The sequence below is a fragment of the Bos taurus genome, chromosome 21, assembly GCF_002263795.3.
Source record: "Bos taurus isolate L1 Dominette 01449 registration number 42190680 breed Hereford chromosome 21, ARS-UCD2.0, whole genome shotgun sequence".
NCBI classification, from domain to species: Eukaryota; Metazoa; Chordata; class Mammalia; order Artiodactyla; family Bovidae; genus Bos; species Bos taurus.
In genome coordinates this window covers 30,937,995-30,945,439 of record NC_037348.1, presented here as the reverse complement: position 1 = coordinate 30,945,439, position 7,445 = coordinate 30,937,995, and positions in this window count along the sequence as shown.

Below are 7,445 nucleotides of genomic sequence, written 5' to 3'. Positions count from 1 at the left end.
GGGCGGGCTCAGGGAGCGTGAGGAGACTCGGGAGCCTGGCCCCGCCCCAACCCCGCCCCACTACCTCTTGTCCCGCCCAAGCCCCGCCTCGTCCTGTCTGGCCCCGCCCCTCCAGCTCATAGCCCCGCCTCCATCCTGCCCAGTTGATCCCCAGACCCCGGGTTTTGGCCCCACCCTGCCTGTTCCTCTTTCAACAACACAAGCGAAGACTACACCAGAAGGTGAATACTGAAGTCGGATTGATTATATTCTTTGCAGCCAAAGATGGAGAAGCTCTATACAGTCAGCAAAAACAAGACCAGGAGCTGACAGTGGCTCAGATTATGAACTCCTTATTGTGAAATTCGGACTTAAATGGAAGGAAGTAGGGAAAACCACTAGACCATTCAGGTATGACCTAAATCAAATCCCTTATGATTATACAGTGGAAGTGACAAATAGATTCAAGGGATTAGACCTGATAGATAGTACCTGAAGAACTATGGACCGAGGTTCGTGACATTGTACAAGAGGCAGTGATCAAGACAATCCCCAAGAAAAAAAAAAATGCAAAAAGGCAAAATGGTTGTCTGAGGAGGCCTTACAAATAGCTGAGAAAAGAAAAGACGCAAAAGGCAAAGGAGAAAAGGAAAGATATACCCATTTGAATGCACAGTACCAAAGAATAGCAAGGAGAGTAAGAAAGCCTTTTTCAGCGATCAATGCAAAGAAATAGAGGAAAGCAATAGAATGGGAAAGACTAGAGATCTCTTCAAGAAAATTAGAGATACCAAGGGAACATTTCATGCAAAGATGGACACATTAAAGGACAGAAATGGTATGGACCTAACAGAAGCAGAAGATATTAAGCGGTGGCAAGAATACACAGAAAAACTATACAAAAAAGATCTTCACAACCATAGTTCTTCAGATAACCACAATGGTGTGATCACTCACCTAGAGCCAGACATCCTGGAATTCGAAGTCAGGTGGACCTTATGAAGCATCACTATGAACAAAGCTAGTGGAGGAAATAGCACTCCAGTTGAGCTATTTCAAATCCTAAAAGATGATGCTGTGAAAGTGCTGCACTCAATATGCAGCAAATTTGGAAAACTCAGCAGTGACTACAGGACTGGAAAATATCTGTCATTCCAATCCCAAGAAAGGCAATGCCAAAAAATTCTCAAACTACCACACAATTGCACTCATCTCACACGCTAGTGAAGTAATGCTCAAAATTCTCCAAGCCAGGCTTCAACAGTTCATGAACCTTGGACTTCCAGATGTTCAAGCTGGATTTAGAAAAGACAGAGGAAGCAGAGATCAAATTGCCAACATCCGTTGGATCACCAAAAAAGCAAAAGAGTTCCAGAAAAACATCTACTTCAGCTGTATTACTACACAAAAGCCTTTGACTGTGTGGATCACAACACAAACTATGGAAAATTCTTCAATAGATGAGAATACCAGACTGCCTGACCTGCCTCCTGAGAAATCTGTATGCAGGTCAAGAAGCAACAGTTAGAACTGGACATGGAAAAACAGACTGGTTCCAAGTCTTAAAAGGAGTGCATCAAGGCTGTATATTGTCACCCTGCTTATTTAACTTATATGCAGAGTACATAACGAGAAAGGCTGGGCTGGAAGAAGCACAAGCTGGAATCAAGATTGCTGGGAGAAATATCAATAACCTCAGATATGCAGATAACATCACCCTTATGGCAGAAAGTAAAGAAGAACTAAAGAGCCTCTTGATGAAAGTGAAAGAGGGGAGTGAAAAAGTTGGCTTAAAATTCAACATTCAGAAAAGTAAGTTCATGACATCTGGTCCCATCACTTCATGGCAAATAGATGGGGAAACAATGGAAACAGTGGCAGATTTTATTTTAGGGGGCTCCAAAATCACTGCAGCCATGAAATTAAAAGACACTTGCTCCTTGAAAGAAAAGCTATGACCAACCTAGACAGCATATTAAAAAGCAGAGACATTACTTTGCCAGCAAAGGTCCGTCTAGTCAAGGCTCTGGTTTTTCCAGTAGTCATGTATGGATGTGAGAGTTGGGCTATGAAGAGAGCTGAGCACTGAAGAATTGATAATTTTGAACTGTGGTGTTGGAGAAGACTCTTGAGAGTCCCTTGGACTGCAAGGAGATCCAACCAGTCCATTCTAAAGGAAATCAGTCCTGAATATCCATTGGAAGGACTGATGCTGAAGCTGAAACTCCAATACTTTGGCCACCTGATGCGAAGAACTGACTCATTGGGGAAGATTGAAGGTGGAGGAGAAGGGGACAACAGAGGATGAGATGGGTGGATGGCATCACCGACTCTATGGACATGAGTTTGAGTAAGCTCCTGGAGTTGGTGATGGACAGGGAAGCCTGGCATGTTGCAGTCCATGGGGTCGCAAGGAGTCAGACCTGACTGAGTGACTGTACTGAACTGCCTGTTCTAGGGTCTCCCTGGTGGCTCAGTGGTAAAGAATCCGCTTGTAATGCAGGAGATGCGGGTTCAATCCCTGGATCAGGAAAATCCCCTCGAGAAGGAAATAGCAACCCATTCCAGCCTGGAGAATTGCAAAGAGTCTGACACGACTTAGATTTAGCAACTGAACAGCAGCAGTATCTTTTCTAGCTTCACCTTTTTCACACCTGGCCCGCCTCACTACCTGGGAGCTCAGAGTCCCAGGAAGCACAAGGCCAGAAGACAGCATCACAGGCGGGTTCTCAATCCAACCACCAAGTGACCTTGGGCAAGCCACTGCATACCTATGATAACTATCATCAATTAACATCTGCTCTGGGCCCCGCACCAAGAGGGGAACCAGACAGACAGACGGCTCTCAGCAAACAGAAAACCATTAATCATAAATAAAGCTACTGAGTTGTGATGAGAGACGCAAAGGAAACACAAGGGAGCCTGAAACATAGTGGGAGGGGACTTTCTCCCGTGCTCCTGGCTAAAACTCTCTCCGCTCAGCCCCGCTACCCACTGTATTCTTCCTTGTCAGGTAAATACCAATGGCAGTTTACATGCCTCAAAAGTCTGTTATGGGAGCCAAGTGATCCCCAATAGGCGGCCAGCAGGCAACCCTTGGCAAATCACCCGCCTTCTCTGGGCCTCTTTCTTCATCCTTAGAAGTAGGGGGATCAAATAGAGGACTCGGAAGGTCCAGTTCTGACACTTATTCAAGCCATCCACAGAAATGATATGCTGGCACCTCAGAGTGGACATCAATTAACATTAGTGCTGCCATCAATTAATATTAGTAAATATTAATGACTCTATCTGCCACAGACACTTAGCAGCTCAGGTGGTGACTGATGATGGCTGCTAGAATCCCATCTCAAATCCCACTAGACCCTACATTTCATCCCTTCTGTTCATAATTGATTAGAAAGCTTCATTTGGCTGAAGAGATTTAGGCAAATCATCTTTAAACTTCAGTGGCAGTGTGTTTCGCTGATTCTTCACAGAAAGCTTTATGGAGTTGACACCTCTAAGGCTCCTTGTGAGCAGAAATACCACTCCAAGCTCCAGACTCTGTGAATCTGTTTAAAAACTAAACCTGGCTGCAAAGAATCCAAGCAGTGAAAATAGAGACTTTTCCCCTCCATCTAAGTACAATCAGGAAATGGGGAACAATACCCGTAGAAGCTAGTCTGCTTAAGCTGGACTTAAGGAAAGAAAAGAGCCACAGAAAATGATAACCAGGTTAGTCATTAATTACACTTCTACATAGGAAGAAACGGAGAAGGCAATGGCACCCCACTCCAGTGTTCTTGCCTGGAGAATCCCAGGGACGGGGGAGCTTGGTGGGCTGCTGTCTATGGGGTCACACAGAGTTGGACATGACTGAAGTGACTTAGCATAGCATAGCATAGGAAGAAAAGACAGTATTTATTGTCCCTTATTTGTATTTTGCTCTGAAGAATTTATGGAACATGTAGACACTTACGCAATTCACTCTAACTGTATTTGGAGAAAGTAAGTGTTATTGCACTTCAACAGCTAGAGGATTTAAAACAGAATGGTTGAATAACTGTTGAAGGTCACAGCACCTGTCAGTAGCAAACTAGAATTATATGGTTGTTAACTCAGCCACAGCAAGCATGATTGGAACTCCTAGGTCTCCCCAGAGTCTTATATATCAATAACCATGAAAACAATAGTTATTTAAATAATCTTTGGTGATGGGGGTGGAAAACTAGTTGTCATTACTGTTTTTAAGTGAAAGGTAAAGTGTGTAATTTGTTGGGCAGTTTGAAATCCAAGCAAATAAATTCAGAATATAATGTATGCCTCTTGGATGGTTTTTCCTAGACGGATATACCAATTACTCTCAGTTGTTGGCTGTGGTGGCAGCACCTGCCTCTGATAAGAGGTGTTTTCACACTGCTAGGAGACGCTGGCAGATCGAATGACAGTGCACACTGCTGCTGTTGCTGTGGCCACCGCTTACAAAGGTCCCCTAAAGCAGCATCTGTCTACCAACTTTCTGAGATTTGACCAAAGGGACTGGCATACAGTCTACAGAGCACCCACATCCCAGACACCACATTTCCTCTGAAGATTGTGGAATTTTTATTATACTTCCTCACCTTCACCGATCCGACTTTCCCTGAATATCCAAACCCACCCCTTCTTCAAATGTCACGTGACTCCCTGACCAGCCACAGCCATCTCCCTTCTCCGAACCTCCAGGACACTTTTACTTCTCTCGCTGCGTTTGCCACCTTCCATTTTCGGACCCATTTCTCTATAAACCTTATGTCACCTAGTAGATAATGAGCTCCTAGGATTAGAGTCTAGGTCTTATCCATCTTTGTAATACCCACTAGCCAGTCAGAGTTAGACACCACTGAGTGGCTTACACTTTCACTTTCTTGCCATAGAAAGTGGAGTTTAATAACTATCATATTACCCTTGCTACATAGTGGGAGAATGTACTAATCGAATCGTTATTTAATGTACTAGCACACTTAAACTCCAGCAGTATTAAGAGGGTGGCACTTTTATTGTTGTTCAGTTCCTTAAGTTGTGTCTGACTCTTTTTCGACCCCATGGACTCTACCCTGCCAGGCTGCTGTGTCCATGGGATTTCCCAGGCAAGAATACTGGAGTGGGTTGCCATTTCCTTCTCCAGGGGATCTACCCGACCCAGAAATTCAAAGTGCATCTCCTTCACTGCAGGTGGATCTTTACCACTGAGCAACCAGGGAAGCACTTTAATTACCCTTATTTTATTTTTACCTCGCCCATGGACACAGAAGCCTGGTGGGCTACAGTCCATAGGGTCTCATCGAGTCAGACCTGCCCGAAGTGACTGAGCATGCATGCACTCCTTCTCACTGTTCTTGGCAGGTTCCTCTTCTCCCACCCAGATGCTGCATGTTGGGAATTCCACAGGCTCAATCTCGGAACTATTTCTTGTACACTGTGCCCCCGCCTCCACCCACCCCTCCCTCTGTGATCTTATCTATTTCCCTGGCTTTAAATATCTGCTGCACACTGGCAATGACCAGATTCACACTTGGGTGGTCATCTCAACTCTGCATCTCTGTATATGTGACTTTGTTGGAATATCAGTTAATATGTTGCAAAGCACTTTGGTCTTTTAGTTTTCCCATCTCAACTAATTACGCAAGTGAAAAACCTGGAGGTCATCCTTTGTTCTTCCCTCTGCTTCACCCACCAAGTCTAATTTAGCCTGAAGTGCTGCTTGTTGTTGTTGTTCAGTCGCGTCTGACTCTTTGCAGCCCCATGGGCTGCAGCATGCCAGGCCTCTCTGTCCCTCACCATCTTGCAAAGTTTGCCCAAGTTCATGTCCATTGCATGAGTGATGCCATCCTGCCTCTGCTACCCTCTCATCCTCTGAGGCCCTCTTCTCCTTCTGCCGTCAATCTTTTCCAGCATCAGGGACTTTTCCAATCAGTCAGTTGTCAGTTGTTTGCATCAGATGACCAAAATACTGGAGTTTCAACTTCAGCATCAGTCCTTTCAACAGAGTATTCAGGGTTGATTTCCCTTAAGATTGACTGGTTTGATCTCCTTGAAGCCCAAGGGACTCTCAGAAGTCTTCCCCCATAGTTCAAAGGCATCAATTTGATTCAAACTGTACAATCTCAGGGAAAAGGCAATGGCACCCCACTCCAGTACTCTTGCCTGGAAAATCCCATGGATGGAGGAGCCTGGTAGGCTGCAGTCCATGGGGTCGCTAAGAGTCGGACACGACTGAGCGACTTCACTTTCACTTTCCACTTTCATGCATTGGAGAAGGAAATGGCACCCCACTCCAGTGTTCTTGCCTGGAGAATCCCATGGACGGAGAAGCCTGGTAGGCTGCAGTCCATGGGGTCGCACAGAGTCGGACACGACTGAAGCAACTTAGCAGCAGCAGCAGCAGTACAATCTCAGTTTGTACAGAGATTCAAACTGAATCCCTCTCTGTATACGCCATCCCCAGTCTGTAAACTAGAGCCTTAAAACCTGCCTTGCAGGACATAAAGCTGGTAAAGCAAGTGTTCAGCTGCAGGGCCCACGTGTTCAATAGGTGACAGCTATTATTATTTGTGTGGCAGTTATTCGCTACTGTGCTTCTGCACTTACAAAACCCTCAAGCAAAGGGCAGCTGGTGCTTTGGAGTTAAAGGAGAGGGTATGAGAAGGGAATTAGGAGACCAAATAAATAGGAGGAATCAAAAATAGACATTGTCATTTGCAAGTGGTATGACCTAATGAATTGTCTTTTATATCAATGTTGTTGTTGACTTTTCTTTTTTCTAATGGGGTCAACTGAGAGCTAAATTAAGAGCTAGGCAGATTCTCTGAATCTTCCATTCAGCATTTCCATTATGGCTTGGTGATAAATTCTGCTGTAAGTCTTGAAGATGAGAGCCAAACTGAAAAGTTAATTAAAGATAAAAATGGATGCTGTCAATTTGCTGTTGAAATTAAATGCGTTTTTCACACATTAAAGGGAAAAAAGCAAATATTGATAGAATATTAAAATCCAATCCTTCAAAAGAAATGATATCAAAATAAAAGCTTCCTTTCAGGGCTATTTCAATGGCTGTAATCAAAATGTAAAAGTGCAGACGTATTTTAATGCAGAGAGCTTTAAAAGAAAATCAATTGACCACATTTTTATTAGATTGTAATAACTAAATAGTAGCACATAAATCACATATCCCAAAAATATAAAACTGAGCTATTGCACTAGAATTTTATAATAGAATATATATATACCACAATGTCACAGACCCAATTACAATAGAAAAACACAAGAGAAAAGGAAATGACAGTTTACTACAAACCAGAGTAAATTATAATGTGTCCTGAACAAACCCCAACTCTTTTTATAAATGAAGATATTGTTTTCCATCTTAAGAAAGAACACTGCAATATTCCATGTCCTCTGAATGTTGAAAACCTTTACATCTGGAAGAGATGAATCATATGATG